The 14,965-nt window shown below is 51.6% G+C and overlaps 1 long non-coding RNA gene across 2 annotated transcripts in view; it reads left to right on the forward strand.

Annotated features, from left to right (window-relative positions):
* Positions 1-14,965, forward strand: part of LOC129690703 (uncharacterized) — a 42,947-nt gene that overhangs the window by 11,901 nt on the left and 16,081 nt on the right. The window contains exon 5 of one of the 2 annotated variants that reach the window (XR_008722355.1): positions 9,946-10,152. The exons of the other annotated variant lie outside the window; for it this stretch is intronic. This is a non-coding gene — a long non-coding RNA (uncharacterized LOC129690703). Of the gene's footprint in view, positions 1-9,945; positions 10,153-14,965 lie in introns of those variants that run through there. 2 annotated transcript variants of the gene reach the window in all.

The raw sequence follows: 14,965 nt of genomic DNA on the forward strand, positions 1-14,965 counted from the left end.
GAACTTCAGTACCTGACCCAGCCCATACTTTCCTGTCTTCTCAAGTCCATGACTGAGACCCCACTGCCCTTTACAGCTCCCTTTCCCACCTTAGCTTAGGTCAAGGCCCTTGGACACCCCAACTTCTCTCTCTGCCACATTCATCTGCTAGTAAGTACCTTTGGTATATCCCTTGCCTTCCTTCCTGCCCTCTCCTCTGTTGCTGCCTCATCTCCCCTATGCAGCCCACCTGACTCCCCTTCCTCAGTTCCAGTCCCTGTGCAGAGTGCTTCTTAGAGATGGGGCCAGTCGTGCTGTGCCTGGTTCCCGTACCAACCTGCATATGGTTTTGGAGGCTGTAAGCTGCCATGGTTAGTGTGCGAACCCCAAACTCAGAGGCATTAGAGAGGGCTGTAGAATTCCACAGCAGGCGTTAGGATAGGGCTCTGCAGGGGTAGCTGCTGTCTGCTCTGAGGCCAAGAGTGATGAAGACAGCTAGAGGCTGGAGCCATGCTGAATCTTACTTACTCTGCCTCTTGTACCTAGGCTGGGAGGACTCGCAGGATGATGAGGCTGTTCCCTGTGGTTGTCTCCTCCTGACTTTTTCCCCATGGCTCAGGCTCGCTCACACCTCGAACCAGCAGCTCAGAACTGCAAGGCTCCAAAGCCCACGGTGATGTTTTCTTCCGTTTTGTTGGTACAGCAACCAAAACTTCCCTGATTGACAGGAAGGGCTTTAGGCCCAGCAGCAAGACTGTGAGGAACCCAGGGCACACTCCGAGGTGCCTGGGAACCTTGGCAGAAGTGGTATCTGTGCTGTGTATGATGGCATTATCATCATTTATAGGAACTCCAGGGTGTATTACTGTCAGGGGGTCTTGAAGGGGTTTGTTTTCTCTGCTGGTTAAAGACTTAAAGGGCAGGAAACAAAGCTCAAGTGTGACATCAAGAAATTGAGAATATAGCACAGGAGCAGACAAATAGGAGCAGACAAATCAGCAGTTGAAGAAAGGCATTTATTAGGTTGAGGAAACACACATGCATACACACACACACACCAGAGAAAAGCCTTCCACAAAGCTGTGGTGGGGAACTCAGACTTGGGAGCCCCAAAATTTAGTCTCAATTTGAGGACTTAATCCTTTGAAGGTTCTTAATCCTTTGAAGGGTCTTTCTTCCCTAACTTGGGGTTGTCTGAAGAAAGTTAGGATGGACAATTAGCCCATAACTATTGTGTAAAATGTAATGGACTCGGTGCGCCATTAGCAGTGAGAGGTCCTATTGGTGGAAGGGGAAAAAAAAACAAAACAAGTAAAAGACCCTTTAGGTCTTTGTTTTCAGCTACCAGGCTGTTGTTTCAAGTCAGGAGGAAGAGGAAAAAGCTAGCTATCTTGGAAAATTTCCACCTTTATTACCTAGTCACAGGTTATTTCCCATCTATGTGCCTACTGAGTGGTCTGTCCAACTCCTAGTCCTTCAGTTGGCCAGAGATATAGCAGCCTGAGACAGCCTCTGTGCCAGGAGCCCTGGCCTCTGTGCCATGGAACTCTGACGTCACTCTTGCTTCTGCTGGCCTCTTGGGTTCCTGCTGGCTGTCGGCTGAGGCAGAGCTGGGGCTTTTGGCCTGAACTCCACATGTGTGGTATGACCCATATGCTGGCTGGTTCCAAGGCTGGGTTCTAACTAGGAAGCTAGGCCAGACTGTGCTCTAGCATTACAGGTCACGCAGCAGGCCCAAGAGAGGGGCCGCGTTCTCCTTGGGAGGAGGCTGTCCATGTCACTGTACGAGGAGCATCCTATGGACTGGCCTGGCCTCTGGGAGATGCAAAGTCCTTCCCTCCCTTTCTTGCTCCCTCCCTCTTTTCCTCTCTCCCCCCCTTCCTTCCTCAGCCATCACTTCCTCACAACCGGAGTATGCCTGCCTTTCAGCCTGTGTGCCTGCCTAATCATATGACCCTCTGCCTGCGGCCTTGCTGTCCCCTCCTGGAGCAACATGCACCCTGCCTGAACACTGTCACTCCAGACAATCCCTCTGTGCCTTCTCTGTTTAATACCTTTCTGCTATTCATCTCCCTTACACATTCTATGTGTGAGGTGGGAAGGACCTATGTGTGTGGTGGGACTCTTGAAAGAGATGCTTTAGTAAAAGGCTTTGCAACCCAATGTTTCTAAGAACCTTAGCCCACATCAGGACCTCGAGAGAGTAAGTACTCAGGGTGTTGACATTATCAGGATGAGACAGAAGTGTCCTGTTGCCTACCCTAGATCACAACTCTCAAGTGATGAGGCTAGGGGCCCAGGCCAGGCTGTCTCATTTCAGGATACGACTGTCCCAACTGTGATGTTCTCAGAACTTCTTGGTTAGTCCAGTCTCAGAGGAGGTATCACTGCAGATCCAGAATGCTAATAGCTATCCCACAAAGCCCAGCGAGCAGTGGCTGAGTCCTGATCCAGGTATGTCCTCCCATGTCAGAATGGTGCATCCTGATCTCTGAGAGATACGATGGGCACACTCCTGAGGTGCTGCCAGTGTGCTGCTGCACAGCGCACAGTGGACAGCTGGAGTTTGTCCTTCTTTGTCTGCTGCCAGCTGCTGGGTGTGCCAGGCTCCCCACACCAAGTGCTCACCTGATGGAGGTCCCCAACAGTTGTCACCTGATCTAGGTGCAGGCTCTGAGAATACTAGCTGCTCTGTTGCCATGGCTACATGATAGGCCTGGGAGGGCTGAGGACCGAGTAAGAAGATCCAAGAAGGGAAAGACCTCGGAGGGCCCAGATACGGCATTTACCACCTTTCCCTGTACTTGGCATGCACAGACAGCCCTGTACAGGCTAAGGCTGATCCTGCCTGTGCTAACTACCGACAAACAGAAAAACAAACACATAACTAAATAGAACTTGGCTATTCTGTGAACTGGAGAAGTTGCCTTTGCAGGTAGACAGTTGCCAAGCTCCTAATTAGAAGAGGAGTTCTGTGGCAGAGAAAAATGTAGTGAATTTTTGCTTAAAATAAAGATAATACATTGCAGGTACATATATAAGCTTTCTCTCTCTCTCTCTCTCTCTCTCTCTCTCACACACACACACACACACACACACACACACACACACACACACACACACACTGAGAGAGACTTTGTTATGTCTTATGTGAAGTGGTGCCAGAGAAAGAAGGCTCTGTGAGCTTATAATGAATTCTAGCTTTAGAAGCAATCAAAGGAATAATTGCACAACTTAAACACTAAGTTAGGGTGTTTCCCAGTATCCCTTGCTACTCTCTTTTGCTCATGCCGGGGGGGGGGCAGAAGCTGTGTTGTCTGTACCTTTCAGCACACTGGCTGTTTTATCCTAGGTAGCCGGGATCTGGGTAGAGGACTCTAGGGGTTATAGAGTCCCTTCCCCTGTGGCCTGGCCTTATCTTTCACCAAAGGGCAATAGGTCAGCTTCTGCTTGGAACTGGCTTCTTGCTGAGCACCGGCACAGAGGTGGAAAGTGAAGTCTAGATCCCTGGCACATATCCCAGTGTGCCTGGGAGTCGGATCCTGCCAGAAACTGAGGTCTTACCCAGCAGCCAGGGATAGGAGAGATGCTAGTCTGTGCCAGCTACCGGCCCCAGAGCCCTGTCAGGGTTTGCCTTCCACCATCAGCGATAGACCCAACACAATGCCCCAGCCCTGCTGCACCTGCCCAGTCCTGCCACCCTGAGACTGCTTCCTGCTCTGCATCCTTCCACCAATGATGGTTGTCAAAGAAGGGTGCAGAGATGCAGATGTCACTCCTTTCACAGCAGCTCCTGCAGAGTGCATGGAGCTTCCTGCCAGACTGGCCCATCTTTTAGTGCCCAGTATCATCAAGGCAGTCTTCAGAGCAAGGGTACCCACCCGGTCCCCAGCCTTTGGGGCTATGACATTGTGTAGCTTATATGGAGCACTCTTCTCTGAACAGCACTGGGAGGGCCTTTGATCACAAGAGGGGAAGGGGTCCTAGTATGTAGTGGGCATGAGTCTGCCCTGTCCACACTCCTGGAGGGCTTAGGGTCTACGAGAAGGGTGCTTACCTGCAGTGAACCAATATCAGGCCAGCGGTTGCTTTTGTTCCGGCTGTGGCTTCTCTTTATCCAAAATGGGTGTCACACATTAGTCATTGAGACCTGCAGAAGGTAACTTGGACAGACAGGCATCAGAGCCGGGGCCAGAGGTCAAGAGGTTACAGAGCTTGAGTTGTTCTGGTACCAGCAGCCAACCCATATGCCAGGTGGTGCTGTAGTGTCACTTGTATGAGCCAGATGTTATAAAGAGAGATGTCTAGAAAAAGAGGAGTGTCTGCACAAAATCTGGTCGAATTCCAAGAGCCAGAGAGTGAGTTTGCATCTGCATGTAGCTCCAGCTTCCCTTTTGCTGTGTGGGCTCTGACCCCTGTGAGAAGGTTCCGCCTCTTTGCAATGGCCTTGCTGCACAGACGCCCTGGAAGTCTGTGTCCTCCACATTACCTGTGGTGAGAATTTACTTCCTATGTGTTTAAGCTCATCCCATTGATAAGCCATGGTTCCTTTTGCCTCTTATGCTGAGTTCAGTATAAGTTGACTGAGCCACTGGTCTCACCTCCTGGGACAGCTATCCCTAGCTCCTCTGTTCTTGTGGTTCTAACAGACACCACTGTATAATTGGCTAGGATCCTGGACGTTAGATTCTATACCTGCAGCCCGTGATGGGTAGCCACAGCCAGGTTAGCTACAGTTAGAGGGAGCCAGGACCCAAGCTTTCTGTGAAGTCTTCTGAAGTCATGGCCAGACTGCAGTGAATTTAGAACCTCTCAGCCACCGTATGTTCACAATGGCTCACCCAATGCCCAGAACAGAAGCCGTCCATGTTGCATTGATGTATCTGATTTGGACCTGGGAATAGTGTCTTATCCTAACTCAGTTTATGGGAGTCAACACTGCCCCAGGCTGGGCATTCCCATGCAGTACCCTTTGTACAGGTACTAAACTAAGATGTGTGGATACGTAGGGTCCATAGGGACTTGCAACCTGGACCCCTAGGCTAAGGGATCAGCAGATTCGTGGTCACGCCAGTGGTTTGCCTTCCTGCCGTCTTCCAAGGCTGTGGTAGAGCCATTCATATCCAACAAGGCAACACAGACCACATTGTCCCTCTGCTGCTGGACCACAAGGAAGTGATGCAGTGTACATGCTGGCTGTATCCATGCAGCAGCCCCCTAGGTCTCCATCCTAGGGGAGGCCACTACCCTTGGGTGATGGCCACCTCTCTTGTGGGTAGTGACTGGGGGTACAGTTGGCCTCAACTTGGTTTTGGGTGCTGGCTCTAAGTGTGTAGCTTTATATGTTTGCCTGATCGCTACTGTGTAATCCTGTCCATCTGTAGAGTGGAGTAATACTGAGTGAATGGCACAGAGTAGGAAGTTGAGCGAGTCCCTGAGTATAAATGTGTTGGGACTGGGCTGACAGCAGCCAGGGCCAAGGCTGTCAGTGCCTGATCTCTGACAGGGTTGGAACAGTAAGCTTGGAGTTTGTGGAGTTAGAACCTGCCTGTCCATGGCCAGCTGAGCTAGGAGCAATCAGCTCATGACAATCCTGAGCTGGGATCCCACTCCCAGAGCACGCAGATGTTCAGAAGGACCTGGAAGCCGACCGGACAGCACCCAATTGTCCCAGCTGCTGTTGCCCCCATTCGCTACCATGAACAAACCGGAGCTGACCGGAGCTGAGACCCCATCCCAAGCTTCTCACTACCTTTCCACCCATGGCTGGTTTCCGAGAGCAGCCACCCGCCCTGAACCATATTTAAGCCCGGTAATTGAATTGCAATTGATAGTACATGCCGGTTTAAGATCATGCTAATTGCTTCATTTCCCAGAACACTCCTAAAAAGAAAATGAATTTCCCTGTAATATTTGCGGTGGGGTGAAATGACCCTTGTGGAAATCAATCCTCACTCCATGATGAGCTATGAGTGCTGGGGCAGGGGCCACCTGCACTTCTCCCTGCCCGCCTCAGCAGGTGTAGGGAGTGCCCCTTGCCTGGACCTGTACCCAGCCATGATTCAGATAAGGGAGCAGACATGACTCCCAGGAGACTGGCTTGTCTAGGGTCTCACAGTGCCAGTGTGGCACCAGGGCAAGGTGGGCATCCAGGCTATGGGTATGGGTGTGAAGCCTCCTGTTCCCCTCCCTGAAAGGCTGGAGTGGTCACAGAACCTCTTGAACCATCCTGTCCCTTAAGGTGTCCCATAAGGTCCCTTAAAAGTGGCAGTGTGTGCCTGGCCACCAGCCCAACCCCTGGTATAGTCCTTGGCAGTGTGGGCATATCCCCTCATGGATATCTTGGCTATGTCAGTGGACAAAGAGTTAAGATAAAGTTAAGATAAAGGATGGGAGAGACCAGATGGCAAGCTGGTGTGAGGAACCCAGAATCTTTCTGGCACAGGTTTCTTTTCCTTACATGGTTCTCTTAACTTCATTGAACCACTCTGTGCCTGGATAGAAGTGAGGGCCACTACCCCCACCCACTCACCCACTACTCACTAGCTGCTTACACCACCCACTTCCTCCTCCACCCCCTTTCTCCTTCACCCACTTCCCCAGACTTACCTTTGTACCCCTAGCTGCTGGCTGCCCATCCTTCTACCCATCATACACCTTCCTGCCCCCATCTCTTAGGTTTGCTCAGCAGCACCAGTATGACCCATATTTCTGTCAGGCAGCCCCTAGCAACAAGGGATGGGCCATTACTGGATTGGTGGCCCTGTATGTAACAAGGACATGCTGTGCCATGGATAGCCTCCGGCCTCCCTGACAAGCTACCACCAAGGCGCAGGGAACACTCACTTTTGCTCTAAACTGCAACTGGACTGTGTAGACCCTGGGGTCTCTGCATGCATAGCAGGAGCTTGTGGTTCTGAGTGGAAACCTATGGGTCAGGGTACGAGCAAGTAGGCCTTTCCCTCACACATTCCTCCCCCTCCCCAACCTTTCTGGGCCATAGGCACTCCTAACAGGCAGGGGACCTTTCTTGAACTCCAGGTGTTAGATGGCTCTGGGTTTGTTCTATTCTGCAGGCCCTGCTTCTATCAGGGTTTCTTCCTATTTTTTCAGTGTGATATGCTGGATGTGAAGCAGATCATCAAGGACTTTGCCTTGGTGATGCCAGAACAAGATTCCAGTGGTGGGTACTTGCTTCATTTGAGCCACCTGCCAGCTAGACAGCTAGCTGTATGCCAGCCCTCAACATTCTTTTTTTTTTTTTTTCTGACAGGAATTGAGGAAGGCCCAGGGTGAGGCCTCTTCCCCATGTTCCCTTGCCCACTGTGGGGCTTCCAGAGTGATGGCTTCAGCCATTGCTGCCTTGAGCTCACCATCATGGCTGGGAGATACACAGTACAGAATGGCTTCTCTATCCTAGATGCCTCGCAGTCCCTGTGGACTGATGGAAGGCACCATCTTACGGTGGTGATGATGTCCATACCAGCTGTTGAAGGAAGCAGACTGTCCTGGGGAGAGAGTTATGCAGGGTTGACCTGTTTACAGGGGCAGACAGGGAGAAATAGCCGAAGGCCATGCAGTTGCAGGAAGAGTGCCTGGCCCCAAGTCCCCAGCATGGTGGACATCAGTCACCAGAGCACCAGCAGACCCTGCTCAGCTTCCAGTATCAAGATCACATGGCACAGAGCTCCAGCCCAGAGCCAGCAGAGGCAGTCCTACGGCCAGGCACTCACTCCTGTACCCAGACATGCAAGCCCACCTTCATCCCCCAGGGGATGGAGGTGCTGGGGCACAGTATGGCATGCCACTACCCGCTGCTGTTCCAAGCACTGCGGGGCACACGGGTAAAGAAGCATTGACTGTGGGGTGTGGAGTATGATCCTTTAGGCTGTGAACTCTGTGCTACAGTGACCTCAAGCACAAGCAGAAGGAACTCCATGGTACTGTGAGCGAGAAACTGGGTGAGAGCGCTGGCCCCAGCCTTGTCCTCACTCCCATTGAACTCATGATAGCCGAGCCCTCAGCTTCTATCCCTCAACACAAAGGCCAAGCAGGGAGGGGAGCCATATTGTGGGCTCTTCCATACATCCCGCCAACTGAGGGCCTCCTGTGCTGGCCACTTCCAGTGTTCAGACGTCAAGTCTGAGATTCTGTGAAGGAGTGGGAGGCCCTTCTCCTATGGGAAGCTCAGGAGCCACTTCTTGGCCTTAAACTTAGGGCTCTACTTTAGTCATCATAGTGTAGCCAAGAACCTCTAGGTCTCTGGAGGCCCCCCATGAATTTACTTGCAGGCCCACAGTGCGCACAAGTTTTCTCTCCTCAGGTGAGGAACGGTCATTTTCACCACACTAGAGCAGTGGTGGTGAGGAGTGCCGAGAATGCTGGGTGCCTGTCCCCACCAAGGCTGTCCAGACAGGACCCTAGAAATGTCAGGGCTTAGCAGGCTGTCCTGCATAGCTTGGCACAGCACAGGCAAGCCTAGGGCTCCATCTCCGCTTCTTCTATGTCACATCTAACATGTGGAGGCTATAGGGTAACCATCTGACTCCTGCTTAGCGCCCTCGTGAATGTGCTTGACATGCAGAGCTCAGAGCATGACTGTGATTAGGCCGTCTGACTTGAAAAGCTGCAGGTCACGGCAGAGAAAAGTAACTCCCTGTGCTGGGTGCCAGGGCAAGTAGCCCTGGAGTTTGATAGGTGGAGGAAGGCCGCTCTTCTCGTTTCCTCCTTCCCTCTTCCTGGAGGCTGAACCCAGACCTGGAGGGTGGGTGTCTGGGTGCAGCTGCCTTGCAGAGGTAGGCCACCTAGTGTCCCTCACAGTGCCTTCTGGCACAGGAGGCCTATGGGCCAGTCCTCACTGCTGTGGAGTTGGATGGAGCCAGGAGGCTACTCAAACCTTACTGCCCATGCCCACCCTTTCTCACACTCAGGCCTGAGGTGGGCTGGATGACTACCCCTCTCCTATACGCACTTCCTGGCCAGACTCTCAAGGCTCTCAGCTGTAATGTGCTATCCTTCACTCTCCTCCTTGAAACCTTTGCTAACAGTTCCTTGAGGTAGCCAAGCAGAGAACCGGCTGTCTTCATGTGTCTAGGGAGGGGAGGACCCGTGGCCCAAATGATCAAGCATGTCTCTCAGAGCCAAGATGCAGAACCGGGCAAAAAAGGAGTGTCTGTGAGGCCTTTGTAGGCTGTATGTACCGGGAATGGGTCACAGCCCTGGCTTCAGCCATGAGACTATCACCCAGTCATGTCCCCATACAGATCCAGGACATGTACTCATTCCTCTTGCTCACCTGAGCATTGCCATGGGGCAGGGCAGTGCATGTGCACCAGCGTCCTCCAGGGCAACATGGAGGCTGCGGGCTGTAGAGCTGGGTCTCTGGCTGTCTGATATCCCCGGAGAAATACTGAGTTTGAATGTGGGGTGTGCCATAGCCAACTGGATTTACTCATTGGCCTGTGGCCTATAGCTTATGTGCAAAGAGCCCTTGGCGCACTGGCTTCTTTCTTTTCTGAGTGTGGCTATCTCCTGGAAACAAGCAGCAGATAAGGGACTCCCAAGCTCAGAACCCATGGCATGGGGGTGCTGTGCAGTACCCCATGATTAGAAAAACCACTCCTGTTCCTTCCTGCCTCAGTCTCTGATGCACAGGTCAGCTCAGGAGCATGCCTTGGCATGGGAGGATGTCTACACAGAGAAGAACAGGCAAGATGGCAGGTAGATCAATGGACTAGATAGGTGGACAAAAGGCAGCTGACTAGATGGTAGGAGAATCCAAGATGTTGGATCATATTGAAGGGACTGTGGTCTGGTCCTGGTGTTAGAGGAAACATTTCACCCAGAGGATCCTCGTTTACTCATTCCCCCTAACAGTTGCAGTGCCCAGGTTCTTTGCATGTGGCTGTCACTGGAATGTACCAGCAGGGGCGAGCATGGCCTGATGTTTGTGTCTTCTTCCATTAGCCAACCAGGAGGATGAAGCCCCCAGCAGCCTGTGGCTACCTGTAAAGACTGTGGATGGGCACAGCCAGCCTGAACCTGAACCCTTAGACTTCTGTGGAGTCTACCATTCATCCGTGTCCTCGTTCCCCCGACCTGCATCTCCAACCTCAGCATCTCCTGCAGCCACAAGCATGGAGATCTTTGGCCCCTCCCTGTCCTTGATGCCAGCACTGTACGTCCTTTGCCCTCTCCGGAAAGACCCCCGAAATAGCAACTTAGCCCTCCGCCTTTGAGCCACAGCTGTTGCACTTGCCCAGGCAGCAGGACACTTTCCTGGCCAGCTGGTCCCAGCAATGGAGCACACTGATGGCCGAGCAAAACCAGCTGCTGTAGCAGCTGACTGAGCAAAGCCAGTGACTGGCTGATGGCATCAAGGCCCTCAATCGAATCCCTGAGCACCAGGCTGCCTAACCCAGGAAGCCTCATCCTCAGTCCCTTACCATGTCCGAGCTGGTAGAACAGCACAGAGACCTACTCGATGCTACCTACCCAGATTACCCACCTGTGTCTGGAGGTCTTCTCAGGGATGATCCTAAAGATGGAAGGGGAGATGTAGGTTGGGAGAGGGGCTCCAGTCCCTCCTCTCAGCACCTGGCTGGAAAAAGGTGACATGACCAGACCCATAGCAAGCCAGGACAGCTGGAATCCTAGAGGCTGGAAAGCTGAGAGTTGACAAGAAACACTTCCCCATGGTGCCCTTCTGTCCTAGTCTTTCCCCCACACCCTAGGGGAAAGAGGCTTAGCACAAGCCTACAACACCAGGGTGTACCTGGGGACCATCCTAATGGGAGGAGGCAGGACAGTGAGCCTGGCCTCCCACCTTTCCAATCAGCCGATGCCAATGGCCTGAGTCACTGTAGGTCTCTATGCAGACCCCAGTGAATATGGAACGGCATTCTTTAAAGCCCTCACCCCAATATTCAGGTGAGCCACAAAGCCTGGGTTCTTGTTCTACCAGTTCTAGAGCCTTCCTTTCAGTGTTATCTCTATGATTACAGATGCCTGTGTGCACTGTCTTTGGCTCTGTGTGTTGTGGGCCACCATTATGTACCCAACTTTTCCTGGAAAACAAAATATTCTTATGTGAGCACAAAACAATGGCAGAAGCTGCAGCAGTGCCGTCAGTAAACGAGCTCCTGGAAACTGGCCCTTACCCCGCAGGATGATAAATGGCTCTGCTTCTAGTCTTCCAGCAGGGCAGCGAGATATTCTGGTCTCAGACCATCCTCTCTTTCCCCCAGGCTTCATGCTTCCGGTTCCAGTTGGCAGGGCACAGCCCATACCGTCACAGGCGAGGAGACCTCTGGGAGCCAGGTCTGGCCACCAGTGACCTTGGTCTGCCTGGATCTCCAGCCTGACCCCTGTGGAGGAGGTTAGAAGCCATACTGGCCTAGGTGGGATAGCACAGTGGGTTGGTGTCTTGGCGTCTTGGCATGGATGGGAGCTTTCTCTTGATTTACATGTCACATGGGTGAGCAGTGCCCACGATTGTGGTCTAGGAAAAATCTAGACTTTATGGCCACACATCCTGCTACCCTCGACACAATGCCTGGCTCTCCCACCTCACCCCTGATCTGGGGTACATGGTGCTGTTTCTTCTGTAATTGCCAGCCTGCTATCCTGTCCTGTGAATCCCAGAGGTCCATCTCAGTACCACCAGCTCTGAAGAGTCTCTAGGGAGGTCTCCATTTTAGGTTCTCGCTGAAAATAGCAGTGTGGCTAGCATCTCCCCCTCCTTGAAAGAACACTTTCTGGTGTTAGGGATTTAATTTGGCCCCACTCTAGTTCCAGCTGAGCCCTAATCCTATTAATACTGAGTCTGGATCCTGCTCACAAAGAAGCTTCCACCGTCATACACTGAGCTGTGGTTCCAGCTAGACAGTAAGCCCCAACCCTGCTTAAATACTGATCAAACAGTCCCAATTCCACTCATACACAACCCTGGTCCTGGTTACATACTAAGCTCTGACCACTCTGCTCACACTGAGCCCTAGTTCTGGTCATGCAAAACCCTGGCCTTAAACACATGGGGCCCGCACTTTGCTGCATTATTGTTGTTGTTGTGATGATGATGATAATGATGATGTCGATGTCATCATCTTTGGGAGCATCCCCTGTGCTGTGTCATGTATTAGGTGTTGAGGACACAGGTGACCAGAGCAGAACAACACCCCCAGAGTTCACAATAGGTTACAGAAAATACATTCTAAGCAGGCAAAGACCTATGTGGTGAATACTCTGTTAAGCCAGCAAGACAGCCAACTGCTTTTGACAGAAAATTCAGTACGTGTCAAGGCTGGTGTGATGGCCTTTACATGAAGGCTGAGAGTCACAGCTGACAGCAAGCCTGAGGTTCAAGGTGAAGCCTGGCTTCAGCTACCCCATCTACTGCGGTCCTTATTGGGCCAAGATGTTTGTTGGACTGTCACTATCACACTGGTGTTCTGAGTAGCTGGAGGTGGAGATGGCTTGAAGAAGGAGGCATGCCCATTCCAGAAGGATGTCTGTTTGCCTCTCGATCCAATTGGCTGGAAATTGGATGCTCACACTTAGCTGCCATAGAAGCTGGGAAATAGTTCATATTTTTAGCCCCTAGTAGGGATTTTGTTACTAAAGGGAAAGAGACATGCTGGGCTAGGTGCCCAGCAATCTGCCAAACTTGGGGAGTTGACAGAGCTGGGCCCCGTGTGGTCTAGAGGGTTGGGTATGCCTCCCTGAAGAAGAGATGGTTCAGCAAGGCCGGAACAGGAATTTTGGAGAAAATCAGTGAGTTCTGCTGATATTGGGAAGAGGGAGGCAGAAGCAGCCTGGGACGGGAGCTGGGAGACCAGCTTTTCATGCGTGTATTCTAGTGTTGGGGGTGGGGGCTCTGAGTGAAGCAGGATGCCTACCGTGTCTGCCTGTCCTGTGAGCTAGGGTTCCTTCCAGTAGCTGCTGAGAGCCGGGACAGCCCCAGGGGAAACAGGCATTGACCTGACCTCTAGCTTAGGGGCAGGTGAGAAGAGCACGTCAGTGCAGAGACAGTGTACTCAGACACAGGACTGGACTGGATACTGCTCCTCCTGGGACTGGGCAGGGCTGGCCCAGACTTGCTGGGAAAGAGAATAGTTGTGTGTGTGTGTGTGTGTGTGTGTGTGTGTGTGTGTGTGTGTGTGTAACTAGAGTCACAGCGTGAGTGTTTGATAGTGTTTTCAGAGGAATATGAGATGGAGTTCTAGATGAGGCAATACAAGGCTGCCTTAGAGAGGCCAGGTAAGCATATGTCACATAGGTTAAGCAGGTCTGCCCAGCCTGCAGCTTTCTTGAAGACTTCTTGGGACTGGGCCCTGAGGAGAGAGAGAGTTCAGGCAGAGCTCTGAATACCTGCCAGCTAACACAGAAGTTAGGAGGGACAAAAAAAGAAGCTAAAGGCAGGAGGAACTGGAGGAGTACTCTAAAGGCATCCACAGTCTAGCAGGAGGGTTTCTAGAGAGTTCCCGTCAGCCTCAGGTACCTTGGGAAGGCCCCAGTGGAACAAAGACAGACAAGGTCCTAGACATCTAGAGGGGTCAGTGAGTATGTCAGATAATGACACTTCTGGATAGTAACAAAGTATGCAATATGTTTCAGAAGAGGGTGGCTGGGAGAGTTTCCTTCAGAGCCAGGAGGTCTCCATCACCTCACCAAGCATCGCTCTTAGCAGAACAGAGGGGCCAGGTGGAATCTAAAATTGGGAGAGCTTTGATATCTGGGTCCAAAGCCCACACTTGCTCCAGACTGCCTGGTTAAGCATGTGAGGTATTTCCTATAGACCTCATCCTTCTGACTTCAGAGAACAGACAGCCTGCCCTTTGTCCCAGGTCATCAGGAAGGAGAAACAAGTTTGGGTGATCTGGCCTGCTACATGACATCGTAAGGCTTGAAAGGCCATATAGCAAACTTTTGACCCCTGAGGAAGCAGCTTTCAAGCAACTGAGCTGGTGGGCATGATAGCCCAGACCTTGCCCCCATCCTTTCCTCTTTCCCTGTCAGAAGTACTGATGGGAAGTAGACATAGATAGATCTGCAGGGGACTCTGTGAGCATCAAGTAACCCCTATGATGGGCCAGGCCACTGGGTAGAAATACAGAGGAAGACCTAAAAGCAATAGCAAATGAACATTCATTCAATCCCAGATTTTAGCCCCTGTGGTTAATCAGACACGGTAACATTTCTGTGAAATATTAAAAAATAAAATAAAATAAAAGACAACAGTTGAGTGGTAGGTGATGATAGCAGTAGTTAGGCATGTCCAGAAAGCCAAGATGGCTTGGACCTGAATGGGTGGCATGTGAAGGATGTGGGGAGGCTTGCTGTTGATATCAATGCCTATTACAACAATCCAGGGATTTTTGTCAGATCCAGTAATCCTGTGGCTCTGAGTCCCTGCGAAGGTAGCATATCATAGCAGAACATGGGAAAGCAATGGCGCTTACTCATCAGCCAGGAAGCCAAGAGGAAGAAGAGGGATAACCCTCCTTCAGAAGCATACTTCCAGATATACAAGGGTCTCCCACTTGTCCTTGTAGCCTAAAGATTCCACTAAAGTACCACCCTAGGCCAAGTTTTAAGCATGAATCTTTGGGGGATGCTTTCTATTCTCAAGCCATAGCAAGTAGACTAAGCTGTGTATGAATAAGCAAGAAGCCAGTAGGGAGATGCCCAAAGAACTCATAGCAGCTAGGCCTGGTGGTCCAGGTCTATAAGCTCAGCTATGCTGGGGGAGGTAGCAGGCTTGCAAGTTCAATGCCAGCCTGAGCTACAGAGTTAGACTCTATCTCAGAAAGTAAACCAGGCTGTGCATGTGACCCCGTATTAGAGCACTTGTCTAGCACACACAGTTACACACAGTTACAACCCCAGGAATGGGTGAGGGGACAGAAACTGATGGAGATGGAGGATGTAGGAGCAAGTTAGAAACCTGGCATCTGCCTGATGGGAGTCCTCAAAGAAGAGAGTAAGT

The sequence above is a fragment of the Psammomys obesus genome, unplaced genomic scaffold (assembly GCF_907164565.1).
Source record: "Psammomys obesus unplaced genomic scaffold, mPsaObe1.curated_primary_1811, whole genome shotgun sequence".
Classification (NCBI taxonomy): Eukaryota; Metazoa; Chordata; class Mammalia; order Rodentia; family Muridae; genus Psammomys; species Psammomys obesus.